Genomic DNA, 15,399 nt, shown 5'->3' on the forward strand with positions numbered 1-15,399 from the left:
TGGCATTGGTTTAAATTGGTTCTTTATTATTAGAAAATTAATTACTTGATTTTAAGGATTGTCTTAGATTTTTAACTATCACAAAAATGGTGCAAATGAGTCTTAATCCTTGTAATTTCAAAGTTGACTATTATGAATTTAATCTAATCTAACACAGAGAATTTGACCATATGAAAGTAATTTCTCATCTTTTATATTTTAGAAAATTGGAAAACACTTAATTCCAATTCGAAACAAGCTAACTCTAGAAATACATAAACTATTTTGAAAGAAAATATTCTTCTAACCAAAAATTGAGAACATTGTCCTTTCCATATGCCAACTAATATTTGACTCCTTAAAATAATGTAAAATGTTTAATCATGAAAATATGTTGAAGTTAAAATTTTAAAACAAATATTTGATTGGTTGTGAAGAAAATAAATGGTTTTTAACATAATTGTTGTTAGATTAATAAAAATATCTAGTTAGATATAAATTATTTTCAATAATAAATTTGAAATATATGATAGAATTTTAAAAATATGGTAAGTAAATATAACAAATTAAATGCACCTAATTCTAATGTTTTTGAATCTAATTAGAAGTAATTCTTCATAATTAAAAAAATATTTTTTCTTTAAGAAATGTTTTTATATGCTACAAAAATAATGTAAATCAATCTGAATCCTTATAAGTCCAATGTTAAGTGTTTTGATTTTGATTTAACACATAGAATTAATCACATGAAAATGGTTCTCAAATTCCTTTTTTTCAACTTAAATTGTAGAAGGAAATTGGAGAACACTTGATCATAATGTCATACAAGCTAACGCTACATATTCTATGGACTAAATTGAGGGGAAAAGTATTTTTCTAACCAATAATTGAAAACATTATCATTTTCTTACACCAACTAGTATTTGACTACTTGAAATTATATAACATGAAGTATTGTAGGAGTTGACTTTTTCAAATAAATATTTAATTGAGTGGGGAGAAATAGATGATTTATCATATTATTTGACTTCTTAAAATAATGTAAAATGTTTAGTCATGAAAACATTTTGAAGTTAACTTGTAAAACAAATATTTGATTGGTTGTGAAGAAAATAAATAGTTTTTGACATTATTGTTCTCAATTTAATAAATATATCTAGTTACATATAAATTATTTTCAATAATAAAGTTGAAATACAGACTAGAATTTAAAAAAATATGGTAAGTAAACATAACAAGTTAAATATACCTAGTTCTAATGTTATTGAATCTAATTAGAAGTAATTCTTCATAATTGAAAATTTAATTTTTTCTTTAAGAAATGTTTTTATATGCTACAAAAATAATGCAAATCAATCTCAATCCTTACAAGTCCAATGTTAATTGTTTTGATTTTGATTTAACACATAAAATTGATCATATGAGAATGGTTTCTCAAATGTCCTTTTTTTTTCAACTTAAATTGCGGAAGAAAATTGGAGAACACTTGATTGTGTTGTCATACAAGCTAACACTATATATTTATAGGCTAGATTGAGGAAATTTTTATTTTTCTAATCAATAATTAAAAACATTAGTCTTTTCTTATACCAACTAGTATTTGACTAGTTGAAATTATATAACGTGAAATATTGTTGGGGTTGACTTTTTAAAATAAATATTTAATTGGGTGTGGAGAAATAGATGGTTTATGATATTATTTAGGTTAATTTAACAAATGCATTCAATTTAAAGATATAAATGAATTCAAACAATAAAGTTGGTTTATGTAATAAAATTGAAAGAAATATAGCGAGTAAATAAAAGGCTAATTGTGTTTAATCTAATATTGATGATTTTGGTTTGAATTAGTTCTTTGTTACTAGAAAATGGATAAATTAACTTTAAGGAATGTCTTAGAATTGTAACTATTACAAAAATAGCACAAATTAATTTCAATCCTTGCAAATACAATGTCAACTATAATTAATCTAATCTACACAAATAGTTGATCAAATTGAAATAGTCTCTTGATTTAATTTTGTTATGTAAGTTGAGATTGTGAGAGAAAAATGGAGAACACTTGATTGCAGTGCCAAATTAACTAACCATATAGATGTATAGATTAGGTTGAGGAAAAAATATTTTTCTAACCAATAATTGAGATTGTTTTCCTTTGTATAAGACCAGCTCTAGTATATGAATATTGTTAACCACTAGGGTTGCCATTGCACCAAAAGATTGACATCTCAATGCTCAATAGAATCACTAGACTTATAAAAGACATAGGAGATTGTTAAATCATGTTGTAAATCCAATGAGGGATTTTAAACTACTAATAACAATCCCCCTCCCAATGTTACTCATTGTAGCTTGCAAGGCTCAAACATGTGACCAAGCTCTGATACCAAATGTTAGTAATCACAATCCACATCACACAACTGAAAAGAGGGGAATCAATTGTGTGCAATACTTATGAAATTAAAATTTCTTAAACCAGTCCCCAACCAAGAATACAACAATGCATTACAAGATAAAATCCAACACCATAACACAATAATTTGTATTCTCAAGGAAAACCTTGTTAAGGAAATCGATGGGAATGATACCCATAAGACCATGCACTAATATGAAAATGTCCCTTTTGGAGGACATGATCCTATTAGGATTGAATACAATACAATTAATACATATGTCCCTATTAAAGGAATGAACCCATGTTATAAGGTTCCTAGCCCTATTAGAAGTTGATAAGAACAAAACACTCAATGCCAAAATACATTGCCTAGAGAGAGAAGGTTAAATGCACCTTCAAGAAGATTCATCATCTAAGATGTGAAGGTTAAAGCCACCTTCAAGAATTTAGAGATATGAAGAATAAATTGACTGATGACAACATATTTCCCTTAGCATTTCTAATAAAGTACACATAGGAATGATAATAGATTCCACTCATACCTCTACCAAAGTATCTCAAAATCCTTCAAATCTACACTACCTAGAGAGAGAAGGTTAAATGCACCATCAAGAAGACTCATCTTCTTAGATGTGAAGGTTAAATCCACCTTCAAGAATTTAAAGATATGAATAATGAACTAATTGATGACAACATATTTTCCTTGAAATTTCTAATGAAGTACACTTAGGAATGATTATAGATTCCACTCATACCTCTACCAAAGTATCTCAAAATCCTTCAAATTACCTCTAATATTCATCATCAAGGCTCACAAATACAATAATAATTCAATGCATTACAACCAAGGAAGTTACTTTCCTTTATACAAGTTATAGCCAAGCAATATTGTTGGCCTATTAGGATTTTCCCAATGCACAAATAATAAGATAGACCATGCTAAGATGCACACATCACCTTTTAAAATTAAATTTCAATTACAATTATTAAATTACATGTCATAATCTATAATTAATGCTCACTAAATCAATCAACCCACTAAACCATGATTTTATCTCCTAGGATAAATAAGCCATATGCCACATGCTAGAAATAATCACAACATGAACCAAGTGACCAAAAATACCAAAGCATGCACTATTCCAAGTCTGCTACCAGGGTCTATGATTTCAAACCTTAATTCTATCTTGCCAAAATGCTACATCCAAAATGCATCAACTACCTCTAGCATTTTCATTGTTATTGGCTTGGAACCAACCTTTAACAAAACATTTTTAACTCATTCAAATTGCTAGATAAAGACTTGTGACCATAGACATAAGTTCAATACTCATCATGTAACACATATCCAAGTTAACATACTTAGGAATGGCATACACTTTCCATATTGCTCTTATCAATAGCATATAACATATAGAGTATCATATTGTCTAACTCCTTTACAAAAATTCTAAACATATGTTTACATCAATTTAAAAACTTGAATGCAAATACCTTGTCTAACAACAATTCAAACTCAAAAGGCTCTTTAATACTCAATAATCTCAAATAGATCATCCAATCCTAACAATCTCAGCCTTTGGCATTGATGGAAATATATGTGTGAAAAAAAATTAATCCAAAAGTATCATCTCAATACAACTTTTTGGATATCCTCAAAAAGGCTCCCCCTAAGACATAATTCTCCCCTATTAGGAAATACTTCCCGTAGATGGTGTTTTAGATGATCTCTCCAACTTTGACATTAATGACAAAGGGTGCCAAAATAATGTCAAACTATTTAAGGCTATCTCTCCTCCTACGATGTAGATCTCTATAATTCCTCTAATCCAAGCTACAAAATTGCTTCTAAAAGTGAAAATCAAGTGCCAGCCAAAAATTAATCCAAAAGAACTCCTAATCTTAGCTCTGCACAATGTGATTACTCCCCTTGAGGAGAAGCACTAAGAATCAAGTCTAGGTGTATGAATATGCTCTAATATCCTTTGGGATGATCCAATCCTACATGATTTATTTCTCACAAGGTGGGGCCATCACCCCAATTATACCTCTGAGATACACAAAGGTGTCTTTAGGGAAAGGCTTAGTGAAGATATCTACGATTTATTCCTTAGAGCTTACACATTCCAATATCACTTCTTTCTCTACTACTTTATCTCTTGAGAAGTTAATGATACTTGATTTATAGATGTTTAGTCTTGTAATGTAACACTAGATTCTTAGACATATTGATAGTGCATGTATTATCACAATGAATAACAATAGGTGATAAAAAGTTATACCAATGTCCTTTAATATTTTCTTCATCCATATCAATGGTATACAATTTTGTGTATCAGTCACATGTTATACTTCAGAAATAGATTGAGATATACAATCTTGCTTAGATTGCACAACCAAGAAACGAATCTCACACCAAGGAAGAAGGATCCTCCACTACTACTATTTTTTTCATCAAGAGTACCTTTTGAATTTACATCAGTGTAAGTATATAATTTGAAATTTTTATATCTATCATAACACAAAATACAATCCAAATTTCTCTTCAAATGTCTTTAAAACATTATAACTCCTTAGTGTGTTTTCTTAGGCTCCACTTGAAATTTTGCAAAAATTCCAACAACATTAGATATGTCTAGCCTAATGTTTATTAGATATTGCAATCCACCTATCATAGATTTGTATATGGTCTTAAATATATCAAGTAAATCATCAATTTAAGTTAACATTCAACTTTTTACCATAGAAGCACCTATTGGTTTAAAATTATCATTCCAAGCTTTACCAAAAAGCCCATGAGATATTTAGTTTGTGAATAAAGATCTAATACTTATTCTAAATTATTTGCAAACTAAGAAAGAATTTTTTTTCAGCTCCTATTATAGACATCTTAAATTCACTTGTCATCTCTTTAGAGAAATTGTTACTCATTTCATCATTGTTGCCAAAAATGGCATCATCAAAAAAGACTTCAATAATCAAGATATCTTCAGGATTAGTTCTTAAATATGAATAATTATTTGTACTACCTTTCCTAAAACTAAGATGTAAAATTATACCTATCCAATCTTGGAAACCAAGTTCTTGGAGCTTTCTTCAATCCATACAATTCTTTCTTCAACTTGTATACCATGTCTTCTTAATTTTTCAAAGGAAATCCGTCAAGTTGCTCAATGTATACTACTTCTTTAAGTTATCTATTCAAGAATGTAGACTTTATATCCATCTAATAGAATTGAAATCCTTATTATCTCCATAAGTTAAAAAATAATCTTAATACCTCCATTATAGCCACAAGAGAAAATGTCTCCTCAAAATATATATTGTCCTATTGTGAATATCCTTCAATCACTAACCTTATTTTATTTCTTACTACTTCACCTTATTCATTTATTTTTTTCTTGAATAACCACTTAGTTCCTATAACAATTTTTTTTTTAGAACTAGGAACTATTTCTCATTTGTTGCTCTTTCCAATTTGTTCTAATTCTTCATTTATTGCTTTAATCCATAATTAATCTCTACAAGCTTAATCAGTACTTGTAGGCTTTACTTATGAAATCAAGAATAATTCATTCCTCATTCTTTCTCTAGTTATCATACCACTACCAACATTGTTAGTAATCTTATGATCTTAATGATTCAAAGTAACATTCCTTGGAGTTCTAGGTGCTCCTCTTGGATCTTCAATATATATGTGTATCTCATTATCAATCTCAAATCATTTCTCTTTCTCTTCATTCTAATTAGGATTCTAACTTGCAGATGTAAGATTTGCTTCATTATCTAAATCATTATAATCAAATGTTATTTCATGTATCTAAAATCTTTCCATCAACCTTCACATCAACACATTCAATAATCTTCTTCAATATCAACTCTTAACATGTATATTATTTGATCTTACTTGAGTATCCAAGGAATGTACCTCCATTGCTTATAGGATCAAAAATCCTTGTCCGATCATCTCTTCTAATATAACACTTTCTATATATAAAAAATGAAATACTTAACTAGTGGCATATGTCCAAACCAAAGTTTATAATAAATTTTAATTGTACCATGTCTTATATAAACTCTATTTAATGTATAAACTATTATAGTAATTACTTTTCTCCAATGAACATTTGGTACATTGCCTTAAAGAATCATTGCCATTATTAAGTATTGTTCTATTTCTTCTTTCTGCTACCCCATTCTATTGTGGAGTCCTAGGAGAAAATGTTTTCTTATAAATTCCATTCTCTTTTCCTAAAAATATCATGCTCTTCATAATATGCATTGAATCTATCTTATGTGAATTCACCAAGTCCATATCGCATTAAGAATTCAATCTTCAATCCTGATTCATTCTCTACTTTCTCTTTGTAAATCTTGAACTTATCAAAGGCCTCAAATTTCTCCTTGATAAATGCAACCCATGTCATCCTATAGTAATCATCGAAAAAATGAATAAAGTATCACTCACCATAGTGTGTTCTTGTCTTAGTAGGTCCACACATATATGTATGCACCATATCTAATATTCCTTTAGCTGAATATGTCCTACTCTAAAAGATGTTGGAAACTTACAATTGGAATAACTATTTTTTTTCAGTAATGTCTGTAAGAAATGATAAGATTGAGCAAGGAACAAGAAACAATCCAAGTAAGTTAAGTGTGAAACAATGTTACCATGAGATAAGCAAAATCCAAGAGCATATACCAAGATGGTTCAAAAATGGAGACAAGGATTTATAAGGGGAAAGCAAAGAAAACCCCTTGTGAGTATTATGAATGAAGGCAAATGCCTAAAGAAGAGAGAGAGAGAGTGTTGGAGCAAAATAGCTCAATACAATAACATCAAGTGCTAAGAGTGAAGAAGAAAGAAGGAGGAGCATCTCTTATATAGAGATGAGAAAGGAGTTGCATTTGTAACTCCCATTTCTATGAATGCCACATTCATAATAGGTGTGTGCAAAGTGTCACAATCCTCTTAAGGAGGATAAACTAAATAAAGGAATAAAAAGGAGTTGTCCTTACATGTGGAATAAAGGACAAACAATGACATGTCCTCCACATGTGTACAATAGGATAAACTACATTTAGGGATCCTTGGAATATCCCAATTAATACATCCAAGGAAAGATTAACCTTTCTAACACCCCCCCTTAATCTTTACTTGGGGAGTTTACATCAACGGGTTGTAAACCCAAATTTTTACAATGGAACTGAAATCTCTCTTTAGAAAGTGGTTTGGTTAAAATATCAGCCACTTGATCTTCTCCTTTACAATAAAGAAGAGTAATTTTCTTGTCTTCAACTTGTTCTCGAATGAAGTGATGTTGAAGTGAAATATGTTTGGTTCGTGCATGAAAAACTGGATTCTTTGCCAAGGCAATAGCACTTTGATTGTCGCAATGTATAGGGGTAGGTGATTGTTGAGGTAGACCCAAATCGTCAAGAAGTCTTCTAATCCATAAAGCTTCCTTAGTTGCATTGCTACAACCTTTGTATTTAGCTTCAGTTGAGCAAAGGGAAATAGAGTGTTCTTTTTTGCTTTTCCAAGAAATTGCACCTAAACCAACAAAGAAATAATAACCACAAGTGTATTTCCCATCATTGGGATCTCCACCTAGATCGGAATCAGTATAGCCATGTAAAATAAATTCAGAATTTGCATCATAAAATAATCCCATATTAATAGTTCCTTTAATGTACCTTAGGATTCGTTTAGCAACTTTAAAATGAGTTTGTTGAGGTTTAGACATAAATCGAGAAACTAAACCAACACTATAAGAAATATCAGGTCTAGTAAGAGTTAAATAATTTAAACTTCCTACCAACTGTCTATACAAAGTTTCATCAACAAAAGGAGTATTCATATCAGCCATTAATTTAGTTCCTAATTCACATGGAATTGAAACATGGTTAGAGTCATTCATCTTAAAATTTTCTAAAAGATCATGAGCATACTTGCTTTAAGAAAGAAAGATACCCTTAGGAGTTTGGCAAATTTGCATACCTAAGAAGTAATGTAAGATACCTAAATCAGTCATCTAAAATTTCTGTTTAAGTTGGAACTTGATATTAGAAATCAAATCGTCTATACTAGAAGTGAGAATTAGATCATCTACATAAACAATAACAATGATAATATCATCGTTAGGATGTTTAATATACAAATTAGGATCATTCTTACTTCTAGAAAAACCTTGAGAAATAAAGAAAGAATTAATTTTAGAATACCATTCTCTAGGTGATTGTTTAAGACCATAAATAGATTTGTTCAATTTGCAAACCAGATTTTCACTACCTTTCTTAACAAATCCAGGAGGTTGAGCCATATAGATTTCTTCATGTAAATCAACATTTAAGAAGGCACTTTTAACATCCATTTGATGAATGGGCCAATTCATTTTAGATGCTAAAGCAAGAACTAATTTGATAGTAGGCATTTTAGCAACAAGAGCAAAAGTTTCATTATAGTCTAATCCTTCAATTTGTGAAAAACTTCTAGCAACTAGTCTAGCCTTAAATTTACTAATTTCATTATTAATATTCAATTTTTTTTTGTATAACCATTTACATGAAACTATATTCTTGCCATGAGGTAACTTGACTAAGTCCCAAGTTTGATTAGCAATTAAAGAATCATATTCCTCTTGCATGGCTTTCTGCCAATGAGGTTGAGAGTTAGCTTGATCAAAAGACTTAGGATTATTAGAATTCATAATAGTAGTCATCAAAGCATAATTACAATAATTAATCCTTCTATGTTTAATTCCACCAAATCTAGAAATGTAGTCATCACCTTCATTGATTAAGTTTTGAGCCCGTTTAGGTTTACGTTTAGTTGTAATGGAATTATCATTAGAGGAAGAGTCATTAGCAATAAAAGCATCATTAGTAGCTACTTGAATATCATGACTTGTAGGAGCAGAAATAATAGGTGTTACTTGAGTTGAAGGGTTAAGAGGAGGAGTAGGGTTAAGAGAAGGAGGTTGGTCCTCCACTAGCACAATTTTAGTGCCACTGAATTTTGCATCATGTGTAGTAGAACAGTCATGGACTCCATTTTTTGCAATACAAACATCTCTAGCAACTTGAACTTTGTTAGTAGTGGAATCATAAACACGATAACCCTTAGTGTTTTCATCATAACCAACAAATATATAATGATATGACTTAGCATCTAATTTATGCCTTTTCTATTTAGGAGTATGAACATAAGCAATAGATCCAAAAATCCGCAAATCATGTAAATTAGGTTTCCTACCAGACCAAGCCTCTTCTGGAGTAATAACCTTGAGAGCTTTGGTAGGATTCCTATTAAGAATATAAGTTGCACAAAACATGGCTTCAGCCCAAAATTTATAATGCAGAGTCTTAGCATGCAACATGCTTCTAGCCATTTCAACAATGGTTCGATGCTTTCTTTTCGCCACACTATTTTGTTGTGGTGTATAAGGAATAGTAAGCTCATGTTTAATGCCACATGATTTCAAATAAGAGTGAAAAACATTATTCACGTATTCCTTTCCATTATCAGTTCTGAGAATTTTAAGTTTAAAACCAGATTGCCTTTCAACATGTAACTGAAATTGAATGAATATATCAAGAACTTGATCCTTGCTATGAAAAAAATAGATCCAAGTTCGTCTAGAAAAATCATCAACGAAGGTAAGTGCATACCAAGAACCTTGGATGGAGTTATTCTCCATGGGACCCAAAAGGTCACTGTGGACAAGATGCAACTTATGAGTTGCCCGCCATGATTTTCCACTTGGAAAGGGCTCCCTATGCATCTTACCACTCATACAACCTGTACAGGAAATCTTAGAAGGAATAATGTGAGGCAAGCCATCAACCATATTTTGCTTTTGCATGAAAGTAATATAATCTGAATTTAAATGGCCAAGTCTTTCATGCCATATATTGAAATCAATAGAAGTATGTAACGAATATCGTGAACTAGCAAATTCATGGAATTTAAACAAATTGTCATTATCCATTTTAGCATGAGCAATCACTTTTTGAGTTTGAGGATCTATGACATAACATGTATCTTTGTAGAATTCAACTTTATAGTCCTGACATAACTGTGAAACAGAAAGCAAAATAGTTTTCAGATCAGGTACATACAATACATCATGCAATTTACCATTAGGAATAGTTACATCACCTAAACCTTCAACTTTACAAGTCTGATTATTAGCTAACTGAATAGGAATGTTAGCAATATCAAGTTGTAGAGAATCAAAAATTTCTTTATGAGAAGTTACATGTTGTGATGCACCACTGTCAACAATCCATTCTAAAGGTCTACAAAGATTAAAGCTACAAGTAAAAGCATGACGAGAATTAGAACCAGTAGAGTTACCTTTTTTGTGATTTGATTTTTGATTATTGTTACTGTTGTTCATAGGTTTTTTATCATTTTGCTCTTTAAAACAATTATTGACAATATGACCATCTTTGCTACAATAAGAACAATGAGGTTTGGAATTGGAATGATTCCTTTGATTACTAGTATTATGATTGTTATTATGATGATTGTTATTATTGTTATATTTCGCATGAAATTTATTGTTGGAATTATTTGAATTAGTATTATATTGTTTGTTGTTGTTATTATTATTATTATTGGAACGAAAATTATTATTTGAATTTCGAGACACAAATGCATGTTCAGTTGATTTAAGGGTACCAAACTGAATTAGCTTAGCTTCTTCCTATATTAGTAAAGTTTGAAAAATAACATAAGTTAACTGAGAAGTTAAAGTAGGAATAGCAAGCTGTGCATGAATATTAGTTATAAACTGTTGAAACTGTCTAGGAAGACACTTTTTAAGAATCAGATGAATTAAACGAATGTCCTCTAATTGAACACCTAAGGCAATAATTTGGCTTTTAAGAGAATCAAATTTTAACAGAAATTCATCCATACTCTTAAAATCTTCATACCTGACATCTTCAAGTTGATCCTGCAACTGTATTTTGCGGTATTCATCTCCACTGTCATACTTGGTTTGCAAGATTGACCAGGCATCATGAGCTTTAGAATAGTGAGCAATTAACACATATAAATCTGGAATAATGGAAATACCAATTAAACCTAAAGTTTCTTCATTTTTAGATTTCCAAGTATCTTTTTTGTCTTGGCTAGCCGCTGAGCCAGGTTCAAGAGAATGATCAGTGGCTATTTCGAAGAGGTGTTTAAAACGAAAAATGAATGAGATATGAGTTTTCTAGGAATGATAATTAGAATAACTAAGTTTTATTTCTGGAATTAAGGTTGACATTTTTTTGAATAAAAAATGCCCCCCCCAATAGAAATATGACTTATACGTTAACTTGATTGAAAAAGAAAACGTGATGATGGAACTATGAATAAGTTTATATGTATTAACTCTGCAACAAAATGTTAGTACAAGGATAAACCTAAAAAAGAATCCTGCAGAAGCGTTATTAGGATGATAATAGCCTAAAAAGGAAAACCAATCTAATTCTCTATATTTAGGATGCCTGTATTAATGATACCTAATGATATGCCAAATAAAAACAATGATTGAATGCAACACAATTGCATGCAAGAAGGAAACAAAATTTTAAACGCTTCTAATGATAACGTAAAATGCTATTTGATAAAAATAGCACCCAAAATGTTTAAGATGCAACACTTGGAACAAAGTATAGGAGAAATGATAACGAAAGTGACACGAATCAAAAAGCGTCACATGCATCAACTCAGGCAGGAGCGTTACACTGCGACCACTGCATGGATGCAGAACCGACCTTCAAGAATCAGTAAGCATGGGCATTCAGGAGAGAAGTGGTGCCACGCTTCACTCGAAATTCTTTCGTTGAAGTAACAGCTCAGAAGGCGATGAAAAAAACAAACAAAGAGATTCAATGTTACTTGGGCTAAATATAGCACAAAATCGATCCAGAAAAAGCAATGACGCAGATACGAACTAGCAAAAAAATTTATTTTCCTTTTTTACCAAGGCTTCCAAGGGTTCCAAGCCCGCAGCTGACTGGCCGTGACCGCCCTTGCTGCAGAGGATGTAGCTGCACCAAAAGCCAAAGAAAAGGTTGCCAAGGCACCTAAGGAGAAAAAGCACGCTCCTGACCGGCCGTGACTATAGCAGCAACAACAGATTTTCTGCGTCTATCTCCTAATCAATGGCCTCGGAGAAGCTCGAGGCTGCGAGGAGCTCGTGGGATGAGAGAGTCACGAAAAGCTTGAATGCAAAAGATCTTCGAAGGTTGTTAGCACACACTTAAAAAAAATTTATACAGCGGTTGCATGCATATGAAGATTTTTTCAAAAAAAACTTATACAGCGGTTAAATCATTTGATTCAAAAACTTATTCACCAAGACGGCATAATAAAGGAAAGTTCCTAAAGGAAACAAGAAAAGATCTGAGCAATCTTTAAGATCTAAAAAGGTAAGAAAAAGATAGAAATATTAAGGATGAAAGAGTTCTTAATTAAAAACTCATAAATTTTTTTTAAAAAAAAATTAGATTTGCCAGATATATAAATTGAGATATGGATTAAAATAAAAAATGTATTAGATTTTTTTTAAAAAAAGAGTAGGAAAATTATATATATATATATATATATTGAAAACTTAACCCATGTAAGTCCTAAGAGTTTTTTTTTTTAAATTATTATTTCGTAAGGATGCAAATACATTATTTCCTTCAATTATATAAAGGAAATTTTTTTTAATTAAATCATAAGAAGAATAATTAGAGAAAATATATACAATATTTATTAAAAAAATTACACAATTTAAAATAAATAAGTGGATTGAAGTAATACTTCTTGTTTTGGTGGCACGCCTTCCAAAACAAGGAAAAAAAATTGAAATTTTTATAAGAAAACCCTTTGGTGGCAAGCCTTCCAAAGAGGGTTAGTAAACAATGATAAAAATGATGTAATAAAATCTACACACAAAGGATGTTAGAGTGAGCAGAAAATTGCAACACAAACTTCTTCTCTCAATGACGTCTCCAAATAAGGTGTGCTCCAATGAATGGCAACCTTCAACACAAAACTTAAAACAAGGATTAGATAGCCAAGCTCTGATACCATGTAAGAAATGATAAGATTGAGCAAGGAACAAGAAACAATCCAAGTAAGTTAAGTGTGAAACAATGTTACCATGAGATAAGCAAAATCCAAGAGCATACACCAAGATGGTTCAAAAATGGAGACAAGGATTTATAAGGGGAAAGCAAAGAAAACCCCTTGTGAGTATTATGAATGAAGGCAAATGCCTAAAGAAGAGAGAGAGAGTGTGTTGGAGCAAAATAGCTCAATACAATAACATCAAGTGCTAAGAGTGAAGAAGAAAGAAGGAGGAGCATCTCTTATATAGAGGTGAGAAAGGAGTTGCATTTGTAACTCCCATTTCTATGAATGCCACATTCATAATAGGTGTGTGCAAAGTGTCACAATCCTCTTGAGGATAAACTAAATAAAGGAATAAAAAGGAGTTGTCCTTACATGTGGAATAAAGGACAAACAATGACATGTCCTCCACATGTGTACAATAGGACAAACTACATTTAGGGATCCTTGGAATATCCCAATTAATACATCCAAGGAAAGATTAACCTTTCTAACAATGTCAAATCTATGGATGAGACACATTGCTACCTAATATAATTGTCATATCTATTTGATTGACAAAGAGGATTTGAGAGTTACTCATAACTATAGCACCTAGAGGAAAGGTTGAAATTATGAAAAGGAGTTACAATAGACATTTGATTAGATAGACTTTGATAAAGCAAAGTAATTGTTTATTTCAAGGAAGATAAGCCTAGCCAAGCAAAAGAGTAAAATACTGAGTGTTGAGCAATGCTAGTGTCAACTGAGCCATAGATAATGCCAAGAAAATATAGTATTGACCAAGAATTAGCATTGATTGAGAAAGCTAGTTGATGTTGAGCCAAAAAGATTAAACAACAAATGAGTATTTTAGTATTGATTGAGTGTCAGAACTTAGTGATTGTTGAGTGATAGTAAAAGATCAAATTCAAATAAATTGAAAGATCAAGCTAACTCAGTTGATTTCTTGGGAGATGTAAATCATGTTGAAGATAAGATTGATGAGTTGGATCATTAAATTCAAGGTGATGATTAGATAAAGACCTAACAGAAGGATTCTAGAGAAGTTTCTAGAGGATAATCAAGAAGATGTACAGATACATTGAATCGAGTTGAGTATGATCGTAAACCCTAAGATCTATGGTGGATGTAGAAAATGGGAAAGCATAGATTTCCTATTTAAGGTAATATAAAACCATCATTTGGTGCTTGTTCCAGCCCCAACTTGTGTGTGTGTGTGTGTGTTTTTGTATGTGAAGGAATTCATACAAGAAAGGTTGATAAAAAACACACAAGTGAGTGGATATGAAGCTAAAAAAGAAAAGCTTGTAGATGTGATGTTGTTGTTGATAAGTGAATTTGAGAAAAAGTATTAAGTGTTGATGAGAAGAGTGGATTGATTGCTTGAAGGGTGTCTGAGCAAATCAAGATCAGAGATGATAGTGAAAGACTTATCAATGAACCAATATAAGGATCAAGTAGAGATATGAACTAGAAAAATTAATTTGTAATCACACAAATAAAAACCTACTATTTTCTTTCTTATCATTATAAACACTTTGTATTGAAATCCTTTTAATAGAGGTTGACCTAATAGTCGTTTGAAGACTTAAGGGTTTGTGCAAATCCTTTAACTATGTGACATTCTAAATGGAATGATCAAAGTCCTCTTACAAGGCCACTCCTAATACGGTAATTAAATACTCTAACCAGGTCACATTTAACAGTGTGTATTGTAACCTTTAACAAGGTTGGCTCCTAACATAGCTCACTTTGAAAGAGTGAAAAAGAGTGACATGTTGCTGGTGGTTTTTCCCAAAGTGGGTTTCCACATAAAATTCTATTGTCAAATTGTGAGAAATATCTTATGAATGTTTTACATATGATGATTTTTTCATTATGCAATGCAAGTTAAGTT

The sequence above is a fragment of the Cupressus sempervirens genome, chromosome 6 (genome assembly GCF_028749045.1).
Source record: "Cupressus sempervirens isolate cs-2001-9-10 chromosome 6, ASM2874904v1, whole genome shotgun sequence".
In the NCBI taxonomy this organism is placed as follows: Eukaryota; Viridiplantae; Streptophyta; class Pinopsida; order Cupressales; family Cupressaceae; genus Cupressus; species Cupressus sempervirens.